General features: G+C 46.2%; 1 protein-coding gene across 5 annotated transcripts in view; it reads right to left on the bottom strand.

Annotated features, from left to right (window-relative positions):
• Positions 1 to 18405, bottom strand: part of APBB1 (amyloid beta precursor protein binding family B member 1) — a 1513529-nt gene that overhangs the window by 591730 nt on the left and 903394 nt on the right. The gene's annotated exons all lie outside the window — the stretch shown is intronic.

Here is an 18405-nt window from a genome sequence, read left to right as displayed (position 1 = left end):
TTACAAGGTATTCCAAGTGCTGTGGAGCACAGAAAGTGCATCTTGAAAGCAGGGGAATCGATAGAGTATGGTGCATGCATACAAATGAAAGAAAGAAATAGTGCATCAATGAACTTCTCCCCTCCGGTACTGTTTGGCACATTGTTTAAAATGTTTGGTGTGGCACAATCATCAATACTTGCATCTCACTTTTCAGCCCTCACCCTCCCCCCCCCTAGTCCTGTGAACATTGAAGGGCACTGGCATGCTCGCCCTGCATCCCAGGGCATCTACAGTCTGGAAAGCATTTAGCCCTTAGAATGTTGCCATCAGCCTGTCACTCCAGACTACCACCCCCAGTTCATTCCTGCAGGCCCACTGCAAATTCTGGGCAACCACAATCCAGGAGCAACAGTTGTCTTTCTTCTCCAGTCTGTCGTTATGAGTCCACTGGTTGTAGAATTTACCACTTCTAGCTTTGCCACGGTCTGCTCTCCCCTATCTTTGGCAGTATCGGATGTTGTAAAGGGATGTGCTGGATTAAGTTGCCTTCCATCTGCTGGAAAAGCTGCCTGCACTGGACACTTACCGAGGAGCTCCATCTGGGCCTTTCTTAGCATCGCCAGCTATACTTACCAGCCTCTCGGTGGGTAACTTTATACTGCCTTTTGTAAACCAGGTGGCTTGTTCTGCCATCTCCTTATCCTAGCTTTGGATCCCTTTCTCAATTTGTTTGACCTGCACAAACATGTTGCTTTGAGGAGGTGATTTGTCGTGTGTCTGACTTCCATCAGCCGGCAGTCTCCCTCTCCTACTTCCTTCTTTGTGTCGTGACCTACTTCGATATCATGCACGTTCATTTTCCACTAACGTGCATCTATCCCGTCCCTCTCTTGCAGACATCGCAATCCATCCTAATTCTTCCCCGGTCGTCGTTTCTTCTGTTAGGTCATTTTCACTTGATTCGTTCTATCCTCTCCTCATTCCTTCTGTTAGCCTCCATTAATCTTGGCAGACCTCTTCCTTGCAGTCTGCCCACGATTTTGTGTTTTACATACATTGCAATGGCATTTGAATAAATCCTACTCTTCAGAATTAGCTGCATTCTCCCCTCTACATACAGTCTGATATTTATTTATACTGCACCAAATACCTATCCCATCAATCCATTATAACCTTTAACCTCATCGCTTATCCTTCCTTCTCGATCTTCACGACACTCACGAAGACCATAGTCGGAACTTCCCATTCCGACCATATAATATTGCCTCCCTTTTTAAGTCTAAAATTCAAAATCTGCACTCTTCATTCTCCCTTGCTTCTCCTTCACTGCCACATCTCAGTCTGGTTCTAACAGCTCCTATTGTTCCTGTTATACTTCTTCTGAATGTCTCCTCTTATTCTTCTGCTCCAATGCTCAAACCGCACTGTTTCCCCATCCTATCCTCTTCCATCTGTCCTTATTCTCTCAGTATTCTTCACTTCCATTCTGGAAAGACTTCTCTCTCCCCCCACCCCCTGTAGTATTTTCCTCCATCCTGTAAAACAGGCCATAAAAAGCCTCAAACATGCTCTTTCTCCGATTACTGATCTCTAGCTTCTTCCCTTCCTCTGTAAACCACTTAAGCATGCAGTCTAGTATCAACCATCTATCATAACTCCAACTCTCTTGCCTTCACTCCAATCTGGCCATCCTACATAACTGCTCTACCGCATGACACTGCAAGCATTCCTCTTATTCTCCCAGACTTTTCTGCAGCTTTGGACATGGAGGATCATACAACACTTTCTTTTTTCCTTCCCATTGTGTAACTGGGTCTGCTGCTCCTTGGTTCTAGTCCTATTGCTCTAATCAATTCCACTCTTGCCTCTTGGATGCCACTGGTGTCCCCTCTCCATGCGTTTTCGTTTCCAATAAGATTCATATACTTGACACTTTTATTATTCTCTCCTCATCCCCTCTATTCCTTTACTCTTGCGTTGGGCCTACACCAACCATATGCTGATTTTCCTCAAATGTGTATCTTATTATACCTTCTCCGATTATCTTCACTCTCTTTCTGCCATGAAGATATGGATGCTCACCAACTCTTCTTCTAAACTCTACTAAAACTGAGCTTTTTGCTAACCCTTCAAAACATCACCCTCTATCCAAGTCTCTTCCTCTCTCAACTTTCCAGGGATCTTGGTGTCATCCTTGATTGCGCACTTTCCTTTTTTGGTCACATTTAATCTTGCTTATTCTGGCCATTTTCAACCTTGGAACTGTAAAGACTGGAAGGGGGTATCAGTACTTGTGCTCTCTATATGGTAGGGTAAAGGCACAGAACACCCCAGCCAAGGCTCTCAATTTGTTAGAAATGGACAATCAGCCAGGCTTAAGCTTTCAGGTGATGCAGGCAGGTTTTTAAGTACAGTGAGTCCCCAGGCCCCCACAAAGGAATGTCCACACACTGTTGGGTGAAAACAATCTTTAAATAAAATATGATTCAGAATTGACATGCATTACTTACCGTAACTGTATTTCTGATGATTGTATCGGCTTAGATTCACATGCTGTGCCTATAGACCGACATCCAGTGGTAACCGCAGAATTGCATCGTGTCTTCCAGGGACCGAAAGGGGACGTCGGCATAGGCGTGTCTGTAACAATATCCCTATCGTGTTGTGTAGTGTACCCAAAATCCCTCACGCGCCGAGGTGCCTCAGATTGTATTTTTTCCTGCCATAAGGGAGCCCAAGGCTATAGTGAGTGAGTACATGAAGAAGAGAGAAGTAGTAAAATGTCTATGTTCCTTTCACCCCGAGCGGGGAGGCAGGGCGGGCGCATGTGAATCTAAGCAGATACAATTGTCAGAAATGCTATTACGGTAAGTAATGCATGTCTTCTGATGCTTGTTAATCTGCTTATAATCACATGCTGTGCATAGACTAGCGAGCAGTACCCAGAGTTGGAGGTGGGTTGTGAGAAGGAACAGTAGAGAAAAGATGTCTTAATACTGCTTGTCCCACCTGAGAATCAGACCTAGAATGAGTGTCTAGGCAATAGTGTTTTGTAAAGGTGTGTACAGAACTCCAGGTTGCCCCTTTGCAAATGGACTCAAGGGGAAGATTTGCAATGAATACTATGGATGCCCCAGTGCATTGAGTAGTGTGTGCTCTTGGCTTGAAGGGCAGTTCTCTCTTAGCAAGAGTGTAACAGTGTGATGCATTTGACAATCAACCTTGAGATAGCGGATTTAGAGACAGGACCCCCCTTCTCTACCAGCTGCCACCGAAACGAAAAATTGGTTGTTTTCCCCAGTTGTTTAGTTCTTTCCAGGTAGAACATGGCTGCCCTGCGCACAACCAATGTGTTTAGTGCTCTTTCAGCCATGCTAGTGGGATTCTGGAAAAAAGTAGGTAGTTCAATCGACTGGTTCACATGGAACTTCGAGATGAATTTGGGTGCAAATCAGGGGTGCGTGCGCATAACTACCTTATCCCTGTGGACTGTAACAAAGGGGTCTAAAACAGAAAGTGCCTGTAGTTCGCTAACCCTTCTAATAGAAGTGATAGCCACTAGGAAGGACGTTTTATAAGTCAGGTCTTTTAGACTTGCTTTATGCATAGGCTCAAAGGGAGCTCCCATGAGTCTGGTCAAAACCACATTTAGGTCCCACCCAGGAGGTGGGTGAGAAATGGGAGGATAAATCCTCTTAACCCCTTCCATAAAGGCCTTAATCACTGGTATCTTACACCACACCACCTTTTGTTGTGATGTGGTGTAGGCTGACAGTGCAGCCAGATTTATTTATTTCCATTTATAAAGCGCACAGCTGCCCTAGGGCATCGTGACGCTGTTACAGTATATTCACTTGGGTGCAGGCAAAAACAGTGTACAGTTCTCAGTACAGGGTCATACACATAAGTCAATAATCCTTGGTTACAGTGGAACAAAAAGTTATTTGAATAGTATGGTTTTCAGAGCCTTTCTAAAGGCTAGGAGTGATGTTTCTTTCCTGAGTTTGGGAGGTAAGTTCCAAGATTTTGGTGCCAATACTTCATAGCTGGTACAGCCGGCTTTGGCTCTGTTAAAGACAGGGACCGCAAGTTGGTCAGAGTAGAGTTCTCGCTTGGGTTTGAGTGATTGTGCAGGATGTATTCGATCCGCTAGGTACCGGGACGCCGATTGGGAGAGACATCTGTGTGTGATTGTGAGCGCCTTGAACAATATGCGTTCTTTGATAGGGAGCCAGTGGGCATCTTGTCTGGCCTGGGATATATGCTCTCTCCTGGGGATACTGAAAGCAGCTCGGAGAGCATTATTTTGCACAATTTGTAACCTTTATGTTCTTGGCAGACGTACCTAATAGGAGGACACTGCAGTAGTCCAGTTTGGCTCCTATGGTGGCTCTGGCAATGTTGAGACAGTTCTTGGCGGAGAGGTAGGGTTTTACCGCATTGATGATTTTAGTGGTGTGAGCTGCTGATGAGGAGATGTAGCTAACTTGTTAATTCATGGAGAGGGTGGAGTCGAGAAAGACACAGTGTTTTTACTGCAGTTGAGACTGGGATGACAGCGTTTTCGATGCTGAAATTGCTGTATTTGGTGTCAAGTTTTTTTAAGGTTTCCTTGGGGCCTACAATTAGGAGTTCCGTTTTATCCCTGTTAAGGTATAGGCTGTTTACCGCCATCCAAGTCTGGATGATTGCATAGGTCTATTGTAGTGTTCTGAGGTCTTTCTCGTAGTCACCAGATAGAGGGAGGAGGATTTGTGTCTCATCGGCATAATTGGTGAACGTTATGACGAGACATTCCAAGTCATTATATAAGGGCAGGGTGAAGAGGTTGTTGAGGGTTGGCGAGGTGCATGATCCTTGATGCACTCCACAGCTGATGGGAGAGGGAGCGGCTGATGCCTGGTGTGAGAAGACCCTCATGGCACGGCCCTCTAGAAAGGAAATTATCCATCTGGTGGCTTCGTGGGAGAAGTGGGCAGAGTTAATGAGGTGGTTTTCTAGCTTTTTGTGGTCGACCAAGTCGAACGCTGCTGATAGGTCTAGGAGCAGGAGAAGCCAGATTTACCATTGTCCATGTTTTCTAGGAGCCGATTTTTTAAATCTAGCAAGGCTGATTCTGTGTCGTGGGTGAAAACCAGATTGCCTCTTGCCCAGGATGTTGTGCGATTCCAGATAGGCTTGTATCTGTAGGTAAGCCGCTTTATCAAGAATTTTCAGAAGGAATGGCACAGTGGTGATCGGTCTGTAATTGTTGGGGGAGTCTGGTCAAGTGTGGGCTTTAAAACCTTTAGGGAATTGAAGACCAACCCAGTGTACAGGTACAGCACAATGTGTGTGGGTGAGCAATCAATGGGATTTACACCCTTGGAATTACACCAGATGACAAAACGTTTCCATTTGCTGGCATAGCAATAACGTGTGTTCCTTGTTCCTAGCTTCCCTGAGTATGTCCATGCACCTCTGAGGGAGCTGTATGTGTCCAAACTCTGACCTCAGGAGCCAAGCTGCGAAGTTCACAGTTTGTGGGCATGGGTGTAGGGCCTCCCCCCTGTCCTGAGACAATATGTTGTACGGGCAGGGTAGTTTCACTGGTGGGGAGAGGGACATTTCCATCAGATGAGCGAACCAGGGTTGGCGGGTGTTAGGCAGAATGATATGCAGTACCCTTTGGGAACACCACACACAATTAAGACTACACGTGACAGTACAAATTCACATTTGGTACAAGCCTGTACTACAGAGTTAAAGTGGTAGCAGTAGCGGAGCAGCCAGACTTATCTCAAGAGTAGTGAGCAGTATCAAATAGTTACACAAAGGACAGCAATTACTATGATTCAAGCAAACACTGACTCAAGGTTTTCAAGTAAAAGAATATACATTTCTTTCACTCTTCAGTTGTATAACATTACACTATTATAAGCAGTTAAAAAATATCTCTTAATACACCACACCACTTCCCTTAAATTCAAGACAAGTTAAGCTCACAAAATGAAGTGGGAGCAAAATGGCACTCCAGCAATTTAAAAGGGTGTGATTTAATTTCTCTTAACTTTCTTTCCCTCCAACAGTTAAGTACTCAGGGCAAGGGTAATTTGAACAAGAGGAACTACAGTGATAGAATCTGGTAGAAAAGGCTTAGGGCCAAAGTCAATGGGTCAAAAGTCTTTTGCTCAAGATCACACAGTTCAGGGTAGTTCGCGGTAAAGTTTGTGGCACACATTCCGGACGAGGTTGGTTGATAGAAAAGTTAGTTCAAAGAGAAGAGAAGGACAAACCCTCGGATTGGCGAAAGATTTCAAACACTTTCACCACGGTTGACCATAAACGGAAAACCGGATTTGCACAGTACCTTAAAACTGAGAGGGAACTGTAGCTGAAGTGGACGTTCCTGGTGGTTCCTGCAGGCTCACGGTTCCTGAAGCGACTGTCGGACTGACACAAAATAGGAAGCTGAAGGGTCCAGCGCCACCCAGGGAAGAAGCCAGCAGCAGAGCAAAACAAAAAATAAAAGGTGCGCTCCTTAAACCCCAAGCAGGGTCTGACCTTCCTGCCTATCCAGCCCACTGTAGCTCTGTACAGCTAATTGGACCCGAGGAGGGGTCCTGGCTTGCAGTTTGGGTAACTGGTTGGTCCCACCAGCTCAAGGGAAGAAGTTTCTTGGAGGATCTTCTCCGTCGTCGGATTCTGAAGATTCAGACCTGCAGCAGGGCTTCACGGGGTGGTTCAGTCGTTGTAGGGGTCCTCTTCTGTCAACTCCTCGTTGGTTCTTTCGTTCCAGTGGCGACTCTGTCTTTCCAGTCCCAGAGACCTGCTTTTTATGTAATTTTCCCCCATTCATGCAGCCTGGCTGTCAATCACACAGCAGGGTGGCTGTCCTGGCAAGGACAGTCCCCTCAGCCAAACAGGAGTGCAACTTGGGTTACTAAGGCAACCCATGGCAGGAGTCCTAAGACCCCTCCCTCACATCCTGCCTACCTAGACTTTCAGGCGCCTTAAGGAGGGCTTCTGTGCAGAAGCCCTCGAAAAGACAGCGAACAAAGGAATCATCCCCGGTTTGGCGCGCAGAGAAAAACACGAGAAAGACTTGACCAAAAAGAAATGGCGAATAAACCCAGCCAGAGCCAAAATAAAATGTATTTGGTCAAGCGGGTTTATGTTCGAGGCTAATATAATAGCCTAAAACAATACCACGTTTATATAAGATAATCGTGGTACGAAAAATAGGGTAGTTACCACGGTCAACAGCCAAGTCTTGATGTAAAGGGAGTGAAACAAGGCTCCAAGAGACAGACAAAAAGGGATAAGAATTAACCCTTTCCAGTACTCTATGTAAGATGGGGTGTACTGGGTCTGTGGTTTAAAGTGACTAAAGTAAAGGTAATTGCAACTTCACCTTTTCTGGGGCACAGTAGTCAGCCCTAGAAAAATGGAGTCAGGGGGAAGTCTAAAAGACAACCCTGTGTTACTGCACTGAAGGTGCTGTGTAACACACATGAAAAATATGAGGCCATGGAGTAGGTGAGGCTCCAGTGCTCAAGATCACAAAAAGTGAAAACGCACACAGCAAAACACATGAGGACTCATTAGGTAAGGGAAATCAGCCATTTATGAGAATTCTCCCTAACAGTGGGCCCACCTGGGGGCCACCAGTATCATGGTAACTGATTCCTGGTGCATCTTGTGCACTATTTGTTGATAAGGGGAGTCGGGAGAAAAGCGTAAACAAATTTCCCCGACCATGTTATCCAGAGACCGTTCCCCTTGGAGCGGTTTTGGGGGTATCTGGAGGCGTAGTCTTGGCATTGGGCGTTCTCCTGAGTTGCGAACAAGTTGATCTCTGGGAAGCCCCATTCTGCAAAGACGTTGGAAACAATGTCTTCGTACAGACGCCATTCGTATTCTTCGGGCAGAGGAAAATCTCTGCTGAGCACGTCTGACAGAAGATTGAGTTCCCCTGGAACATGTTGGGACATCAGAAACATCTTGTGTCTGAGAGCCCACATCCAAATGTTTTGGGACAGCTTGGATAGCCCTGGAGAGTGAGTGCCTCCATTTGTTCAGGTAATACATTGCTGTTGTGCTGTCCATTAGAATCAGCACTGTCTTCTCTTGAAGTTGCATCTGAAATGCCTTGAACACAGGGCGGTGTGTGTTCAGGTCTGTGTGAGCCCGGCAGGAAGCGGAGGCCGCAGGGCGGGGGAGAGGTGGCAGTTGGAAAGTGTGCATCCTAGCTGCTGCCTTCACCTTGCACCGGGAGCTGTAACTGGGCATACATCTCTGCCAACCAACCAACCTCTCCAGCATGTCTGCTCCCGTGCCAAGCCGCGCCCGGGTTTACACAGAGGTGAACACACACCGCCCACGAGAATACTGGGACTACGAGTCCCAGTTAATAGCTCCAGTAGATTTATATGGTTGGACGCTACCTGAGGGGACCACACTCCATGTGCTGTCTGCTGAAGCAGGTGAGCCCCCACCCCGTGAGAGATGTGTCTGTCGTGAGAGTGGCTTCCACTGCGGGGGTTGTGAAGGTTTTCCCCTTCAAGAGGTTTTCTCTTGAACACCACTGCAGAGGGAACAAGGGCTGGCGAGACAATTACCAGATCTTCCCATTGTCCGCTGGCCTAACACCACTGGCTGTTGAGCCACTCTTGCATGGGACGCATGCGCAGCTGTGCGTGGGGAAGCAAGTATATGCACGACGCCATAATTCCTAGCAAGTGCATGGCCTTGCGTACCGTCACCTCCCGACTGGCTACATATTGAGGGATCTTAGAAAGCATGCTCTGAACCCTCTCGTTGGAGGGGAAGACAAGGCTGTCTTCCGTCCGAATTAGAGCTCCCAAAAACTGTTTTTTTTTACTGGGGACTAGACTGGATTTCTTCTCATTGATCGAGAAACCCAGACTGAAAAAAAAGATCTACTGTTTTTTGGGTGTTTGAAAAACATGTGTTGTACGAATCCCCTGTGATGAGCCAGTCGTCGAGGTAAGGGTAAACTGGGACAGATAGTGTGCGCAGGTGTGCTGCAGCCACCGCCAGGACCTTGGTGAACACCCTTGGCGCCGAAGCAATGCTGAAAGGGAGTACCTTGAATTGGTAATTCCTGTCCTCTATCATGAACCTTGGATATTTCCTGTGCGCTGGCAACATTGAAATGAACAAGTTACTTATCTTACCTGGTAACGTTCTTTCGATGGGATGTTCCTCCGACGTATTCCACATCGAATCCTCCCAGCCTGCCCCGCTACAGAATTTCTTATGCGATTGCAGCTTACGTTTCCACAAGGCTTTCTGGAGTCATACTGGCAGGAGATTTGGTGCCACCCGTTCTGGGAAAAAACTACAACTGAGGCTACGGTTGCCGTGCATCCTATATATAACACCCAGTGATGTCGAACCTCGACGGAGGCACTCGAGGGACAGCGTATCGACGTCATCGACGCAGGACGCCAATGCCAGAAAACTTTCCGAAGCAGCATAGCTGTGGGCATTACTGTCATAGATGTGGAATACGTCAGCAGACAATCCACTCGAAATGAAAGTATTCATCTTTCATTCCCAATGTTGCCATGTAGTCCCCTTGTTTCAACAGCGGGATCACCTCCTGTAGTGTTACCATGCAAAACTTCTGAGGTTTTATGAACTTGTTCGCTGGGCGCAGGCCTAGAACAGGGCGCATGGTGAGGTCCTTTTTGGGTACAAGGAAGTACACTGAATAAATACCCTAGTTGACCTGAAGAATAGGGACAGCTTCTATGGCGTCCTTTCCCAGCAACGCTTCCACTTCTCGATTCAGGATTTCCAGATGGTCCGGTGAAAGGCGCCGTGAGTGTGGTGGTCTGAATTGTGGAGGTCGCGCACCAAGATAAATTACTGGTGTATTTCCTTTTGCTATGAATGACAAATCCAAAAGTTGTGTTGTATTTGATAAAGTTTTTTATTTAGAATGTTCAGCCCCTCTTGGATGACACGTGTTTAGGCGTACAACCTGCACCTTTTTCAAATCCGGGCCTTTAATGTGTCATTACGGTTCACACAAAGAATAATGTTCTTGTTGTAAATGAAGCACTTTTAGTCTTGGGCTCAATCCCACCTGAAAATTCTGATGCTCGCGCTACAAGCGTCGGGTTTTGCAAAATTCAAAATAAAAAACGTTAATCAAATACAACAGAACTTTTGGATTTGTCATTCATAGCAAAAGAAAATACACCAGTAATTTATCTTGGCGCAAATAAGTGAAGGCATAGTTGCAACTTTTCCTACAGTTTACAAACGGAGTAGAGGAACTCAGTGTCTCCGTAGTGACCTACACTCATGCGACAAAGAACCAACCACAAAAGACAAAAATCCTAAAAAGGCTAATAATCACCAAGTAACCCCGATTTGGTCGCGAAGGTACAGGCCTATGATATCTCAAAAAAGTTCCTCAATGTTAGAAAACTAGTTTCTTCAATAGGCTTAATGATGAGTGAGGCGTGAGTTTCGGGTTTAAACCCTAAGGTACGCAGCCAAGCGTGCCTTTTGAGTAGGGTCCCTTAGGCCAGAGACCTGCCTGGTGTTTCAGCCGTGCCCAGAGTGTTCTTTATCACATTCTGGTTCACCTGCCTTCCCTTGGCTACAATAGAGAGATGTTTGGACCCGGCGGGTTCTGGGACCTCCTGGAGGCCCTCCTGGAGAAGGTTCCACGGAGCGTCAGCATAACTTGCCAACAGCATGGTATTATTTGCTATACGCTTAGTGTATGCAGCTGCCAAGGTGACTCGTTTGCCTAAGGAATACAACCTCTTGGATTCCTTGTCTGGGGGGCCACTCCGGTGGCAGGGGGTACCCCTGCTCTTTTTCAGGTGGTAGGCACTACCAGAGAATCGGGGATGGCGTGCTCTTTAATGTATTATCGGTCAGAAGGAGACGGCCAAAATCATTTTTCAACTCTTCGGTTCACTGCCCGGGTTTGAGCCGGTGATACCAAGGAGGGAGCCGACCTTCTCTTGATGGAATTAAGGAGGGGAATGGCTTGGCTAGATGGAGGCTTCTCCTTAAGAATATCCTCTACAAAGTCCTGCTCAGGCACAGCCTCTTGAGTAGAGATCTGAAAATGTACAGCTGCATTCTTCAACAGAGTTGAAGGCCATCTGGTCATCTAGAGGCGAGGCCCGACGAGCCGGAGTGGACAGAGGGGAATCCAAACACAATACATCACTGTCCTGATCTTAATGGGGAAGTGTCCATGGGTCCGTTCCCTCGTGCTGGGTTTCTTCCCAATTGTCTGTGGCATCCGTCTGTTCCTCCTCATAATTCTGTAGAAAGGAAGTTTCTTCCTCTTCATTGTAAATGTCCCTATAGGTGTCCATGTGGACAATGTCTTCATGCTGGATGGGGACAGAAGGCTGATCTTCCTGATAATGAGAAGTAGATTGAAGGTTAGGCTCTCCACAGGACCTTTTCGGGGGAGGATGAGCAGTAAAACTGATTCTCTCCGGACGGTCCATAAAACCCGCAAATTTCTCCCTTGTCCATTTGAGAACCCAGGATGGCCTACGGGTGGAAAAAAGTCGTCTTCTGCTCTATGGTGCTTAAAAGTGTCTCTTTGGGTGTTGGAAAGAGGCTCCTGACTGTCCTCCTGAGTATCGTGAGAATCGGGGCCCCATGGCGTATCAAAAGATTTGTCCGCAGCTTGCACCATGATTTTCGGCGGAACCGGGATAAGTCCCACCGAAGCCGTAATCCTCTCAATGCTGTACTCGATAACCACTGAATCGGCATGAGTTAAAGGTTCTGATGGTCCATCGGTAGGTGTATTGCCTTCCGCGGCGTTAGGGGGCCTAGCGGTCGGTTTTTCGACTAGAGGCCTAGTCATGATTTTTGGGCCTACTGCGGCATTCGGGACTGTCGTAGCGTCGGATTTCCGCGCTTCGACGTGTGAAGCTTTTGGAGTAGCGCTCTTACTGTTTTTGATTGCCAAGACGCAGCTGCGGAATGCGGGGAAGGCTTTGGATCTGCACAATCCGAGGAAACTGCCGAAATTTTCAACGGCACTGCTGCCGCTTTCACCTTTTTTGACGAGGACATCGAAATAGGCGTAGGGGTCGTGTGCTTAGTGAGATGCGCTTGTACACCCCTGTCGCCGGGTGTTGTCCCTGAAGCATGACCAGAGTCAGGCCTTAAAGGGTCGGGGACGGGCGTGGCGGACCTAGAAGTGTCTGCTTCAAGGTCTATTACATCCGCAACAGATGTTTGGTCATCTGAAGTGCCCCCGTCACTCTCAGCGGGTGTGGCGGTGGGGGAAGGGGGTTCCACCGTGACATACCATACACGGCCCACCGTTTTACACGGCACTCCTTAAGGGTCTTAGGCCGAAGGAGTTTTCAGGCCGCACACTGCTTTTCGCTGTGATCCAAGGGGAGACAGGCGTTACATGTCCTGCGTTCATCCTTCCAAGGATATCTGACCCCACACTTCAGGCAGAACGTAAAAGGAGTCCTTTCCATAGCAAAAGGGGAAGATGACTAGACCAACAGGGTAAAGAGGGGGAAGGAACAAGTTAGTTACCTGTAACTGTTGTACTCCAGCATGGGTCTGGCATGGATTCACATGCTCATGAATATTCCCCATAGTCGGGCTGGGAATCCTCGGTAAAGAAAAAAAACAGTTTCAGTTAGTTTCTGAACTGTCTTTCTACTAGTAACCAATCACTGGTCTCTGGGTCATACTGCCCCCAGCCAATGACTGCCCTCTACCTAAGCCCCTCCTCAGGCAGCCATCTTCAGATTTGGTAGCACATAAAGTGGCAGTAGGACCAAGAGAAGAGCCGCAGAAGGGTAGGTGGGAGGGTTCGGATGTGAATCCATGCCAGACCCATGCTGGAGAACAGTTACAGGTAAGTAACTTGTTCCTTCTCCAGCATGGGGTCTGGCATGGATTCACATGCTCATGAATATAAGAATACATAGAAGTACACACATGCACAAACACGGGAGGTGGCAAGGCTCAACATTAAGCATTTCAACAACTCAACATTAAGCATCTCTTACCTCCTCACCAGGCTCACCTTCAAGTGAACAGGCTGCGCAGAACTGCCTGGCCGACTCTGAACTCCTCCCTGGAGTCCCGGTCGACGCAGTAAAATCTTTTGAAGGTGTGTGTCGACCTCCACGTAGCAGCCCTGCAGATGTCCAGCAGGGGCACACCAGACAGGAACGCCGTTATAGCAGCGATCGCTCTGGTTGAGTGGGCTCTCGGGCGGCCGGGCAAGGGTCGGTTTGCCAACCGGTGAGAGTGCATGATGCAGCCGGAGAGCCATCTGGAAATGGAAGCCTTCAAGAGGGCCTTCCCTTGGTTCACAGGTCCAAAGTTCACAAACAGCTGTGATGTCTTCTGAAAACTCTTTGTGCGGTCCACGTAGAACTTCAGCGCTCTAGCCACATCCAGCAAGTGCAAAGTCCTCTCATTCGGCGATGAAGGCGACGGGAAGAAAACAGGCAACACCAAGGGCTCGTTGAGATGGAAGTCCAACGGCACCTTGGGCATGAAGGAAGGGTGCGTCCTCAGCATTACCCTTGTCCCGTGGAATGTCAGGTATGGAGGTTTACAGGAGAGGGCCTGGATCTCTCCCACTCGTCGTGCGGAGGTGTTGGCCACAAGAAACGCTGTCTTCCATAATAGGAACTTCAACGGTGGCGAATGCAGCGGCTCAAATGGCTGCCCCATGAGCCTGGTCAGCATCACGTTGAGCTGCCACGCCGGGGCCGGAGCCTTCACTGGCGGGAATGATCGGAACAGTCCTTTCATGAACTCCTTAACCAGGCGATGAGACCATAGAGATGGCCGCCCCGGAGTTCTGGTGTAGTGGGAGATAGCTGCCAGATGGATCTTGATGGAGGCATGTGCCAGCCCCGCCTTGGCCAGCGAAAGCAAGTACGGCAGCACTTGAGGGGCCGTAATACGCAGAGGGTTAATTTTCTGTGCATCTTCTTGAGCCTGAAGCTTTATTCATGACAATCCCTTTTCGAAAACCAAATTGTTGCATGTGGAGTATCCGATTTGCTTCTGCCCATTCCTCAATTTTCCAAAGGACTATTCCTGCAAATATTTTAGAATCCGCGTCCATGATAGATATCGGACAGTAATTATATGGGCGCCTTCTGTCCCCTTTATTATATATGGGAACAATATAGGAGATCCTCCAGGAGGAAGGAATAGAACGGGTCAGTATAATGTCTGAGAATAATATATAGAGAGCCTTAGCCCATTATTCTGGGTTTCTCTTCAATGTACTGTTAGTAAGCCCATTTGGGCCAGCAGCTCGAGAGGTATTAGCAGCCTTGATCTGTTTTTCTATATCATCAACATCAAAGTTACATAGCCAGTTTCCCATTTTGATTGTTTCTAAGTTATTTGTCATAGCAAACTTTCCTTCATATAATGTAGAGAAGTGAGTAGCCTAGACGTCCTCTTGTGCACATACAGTTTGTAGCATTACTTGTGTTTTTTCCAACATATTTATTAGCATCCAAAATTGGCGGGCAGATGAATCTCTTAATGCCGTTAACATTGTTGTATTATCTTTCTCCAGCATATACATCCTATGGGTTTTCAGCCAATTCTTTTTTGCTTGTTTGATAAAAAATAAATTGCCTTAACCTTTATATCCTGATGTTGGTTAGATTTTTGGATTGCTCTGATTCGACGATTTGTTTCATTTTTTTTCGCCCTTACCATAGGATCATGTTGGGGCCTTGTGTTACCAATTTTTTTAATTTTTACCGATCTGTCAATTAGACATTTAACATATTCGCAGAAAAAGGGGACTGTAAACGGTGTTAGTCTTACGGACAGTGGCGTACAATGATGTTCATAAAGAAAGGTGGAATTTAATTTATCTATGTTGCCATCATGCCATCCAATTCGATTCCCCCTGCATGGCGCTCTCATAGTCGTTGGAAGGGAATCCTGAATCTGTTCAGCGCAATTCCAATTCAGTTTAGCCTCTAAAGTGCGATGATCGCTCGCGTAAGATTCCCCCACACTGAAGTCAACACAGCGAGCTGCGAGTCTATCTGAGAGGAACATATGATCTATAGCCTATTTTTGTGTGCCATTCGACCATGTATGCTCAGCAGAGGTATCGAAAACAGGATTCATATGGGTGAGTCCCCAAGAATGGAAAAGTTTAGACCAGATGTGCCCCTGCATAGTTTTACAAGAGGTGGAATAGGGTGCCCCATCTATCGGTCCCGGTTTACCCATAGATCTAATAGAGATGGAACCCATCCTCTTGTGCATTCCCACACCATATATAATTTCCGAATTAAGGTCACCCAATATAATATCAAGACCTCTGTATTTGAGCAACATGTTCAAAAGGCAAGTATTTATGGACGGAACAATATTGTCCATTGCATTTTTTTTCGGGTTATAGTAAATGTTCATTATTAACATAAGATTCAAACAATATGAATTCCCATATTCCAATACAATTACCAAAACACCACTCGTGATAGTGAAAGATTCCATTATTCGCGTACCATTTGCTATTTTGACTTCTGTTAAGAGACCCCCAGATGATCTACCACGGGGCCCTATCGTAGCAAATTGGTATCTACATTCAAAACCGTCCAAATGAAGCGGGACTCTCAACCAGGTTTCTTGGATACAAATTACATCCATAGATTTAAGTTTAGTACCTACCACATTGGAGGTCATCAAGGTTGAATGGCCCCTAGAATTCCATGAAAGGATTTGGCAAAATTGTGTAAAATCTGTACAACTAAAGTTTCTTTCGCGTTGTTTGGATTTGAGATATAGATTCTCTCAAAGATAGCTCTAACAATCTCCATTCTTGATCATCACCACCCCTCGTAGGAGTATTGACATCCTTGTTCATACGACCCTCCTCCCGCAGTGGTGGCGCGTTGGGTTTCTGGTCTTTAGAATCCCTATCGCTATCCCAACCATAGCTGAAAACAAGAATGTCGTACCCCATCTTATTAAAGTGCTCCGTCTCCTGTGTTATGAGGTCAAAGATGTTTTGAGACCTTGGGTCTATTCTCACGTGATCAAGCCGCGTAGGGTGAATAAAGTCCACCAAACTAATGTCCGCCGAGGAGATCATTCTCAATTTTGGAGTCTCATTAAACAGTGAAAGGACACATGATCTATTTAGGGATGGCGGACCACCATTATCACATAGGTTATATAGCAAAATACTAGGGTAACCTGGGAGGGCTGGTTGCCGCCAAGTCATATTGCGCAAATCACTATCTTTAATGTGAATTGGTGTTGTTGAGTGTTGGCTAGACCTAGCATCAGCATCCTGATTATGTTTAGTTTGAGTGATTCTGGGGTTAAAAGGCTGTTCCAGTAAATTCCCTTGGACCCTTTGTGAGTTTTCCTCCATGCTTGGCGCGGTTATCAGAGTATGGTGTTTCAGAAGCTGCTCGCCATGCATGTTAATATTAATGGGGGCCTCCTCATGGTCCTGATGGAAATTTCTGTTTCTTTCCTCTAGACTTTCCTATTGGTCCTTATTTTTGAGGCTATATGCCTCTGGTAATATATCCAATAGAATTTTCTTAATGATCATTGGAAGGTCATTGTTGTGTTTCCCCGTTTCCTCTATTAGTTGTTGTGGAGCAGTTTTTAACCCTGGTAATACGTGGTCAATATAATCCCGTTTCTTGGTGTCGGCCAATTCCATTTTTGAAGTGGGCACCTTATCTGGCAAAAGCCAGACCACCACTTACTTCCCTTGTAAGTAAGGGATCCCGATTACCAACCAATGGTTGTGAGGTGAAGCCCAATCTATTAGATTCCAATTATGTCATCGGGGGTTCCTCCTTCTGATTTAGGATCTCCTGCAGTAAGATTTGGCTTGAGGTTGATTTTTCTAGTACTTTATAAAAGTTGGATAATTGGAGCTGTTTACTTCTTTAGTGTCCCCCGCCTTCAAACTGAGTGAGAGAAATCTGTTCTCCGGTCCTGGAATTGTATTTCCACCTGTGGCTGTATTCTCCCCCCCTTGTTCTGTCTTTATATTTTTTGTTTTTTGTGACTTTTTTTATTATTTTTTTAATTTTCCAAGACTGGGCAGGAAGGATTTAAATCAGGGATGACATGTACTTGCAGAGCCATTCGACTTTCTTCATTCAGCTGTGTCAGGTCTAACAGTGCAACCTCATTTGTCAGGACTTTGCATTCTTAGTTTTGTTTGAACCTTGTCCGGTATCTGGTTTTTCTTTAACTGTCTTTTTTTTGCTTTCAATGCCAAATGTTTTTGGCGTCTTGAGAGAGAATAACCCTCACATTCTTGCATTGATACATCATCTGTGTTTTGAGAGCCCACAACAGAATTGTTTACATTTTTGGACTTTTCCAAGAGATCTGTCAAGGCTGACGGACTATCTGGAGGATCTGGGGGGGATTTCGTTATCACCATGGTTGTTTCACCCTCCCCTCCAGTTGTTTTAAGGGAAGAAGACAAGATCAGAGTTGACACTCCCTGTTCTACTTTAGTCATTTTTTGGTGTAGTTCTTTCATTACCGTAAGAATTTGTTTATCCCCATCATCAAGTATTTTTGGAGTAATATTCGTAAGGGCAAAATCAGTCATTGTCGATTTGCTTACTGTAATTACAGCTGGACTAAAACTTGGACGATTGTTTAGATTTTCTCTAATCTGAGAGCCCTGGGAGTTAGCAGTCACATGGAAGGGTAAAGTTGTCTTCCCTGCTCCTGAGATGTTGGTACTGATTTTACTCATTAGGAATCCTTCGACCATATTAAGTTTGGATTGTGTATCTAATACAATCCGTTTCAGGTCTCTGATTTCCCAATGAGTCAGCTCATGTCCCTTATCTAGGAGATTTAATATCCTAGAAATTATTGGCAATGATTCCTCAAAGTGCTAGTCATTCTCAGGATTTGGGGAACTGGTCAAAGAACCCCTAGGAGGTGGTGAATGAACTCCGGACTCCGAAGTCAACATTTTATTATGCACCCTTGGACCCATTCCACCCTCATGCAAAGGCAAGTCCATATTTTCCTCCAGTGCCCATTTATGTCGCCCGGCCTCAGAAAAGATAGATGCTGACGGGAGAGGAAATTTCTCATTGGCAGAGAATATTCTATGTGGTGTTAAAGTCTGCGTTCGGGGAAGAGCATTAGAGGTGAACCTTGTCAACACCATTACGTGCTTGGTTGACAGGGGTAGAGGGTCCTCTTGAGAGCATTACACATTTGCTCAGTTCTGATTTCACAGTTTGTGACATCATCGAAACATCCAGTTTTGCATCCTCCGACTCCACAAGTTGCTCCACCGACTATTGTTCAGGCACAATCTCTCGAATACTCAAGAAACTAGTCTGAATGGGAACCTGTGAGTCAAACGATAAACCCACTGGAGTAAATTTGTCATCCTCATCC

This window comes from Ambystoma mexicanum, chromosome 7q (genome assembly GCF_040938575.1).
Source record: "Ambystoma mexicanum isolate Mex_15411 chromosome 7q, UKY_AmexF1_1, whole genome shotgun sequence".
In the NCBI taxonomy this organism is placed as follows: Eukaryota; Metazoa; Chordata; class Amphibia; order Caudata; family Ambystomatidae; genus Ambystoma; species Ambystoma mexicanum.
This window is presented reverse-complemented; position numbering and strand designations above follow the sequence as displayed.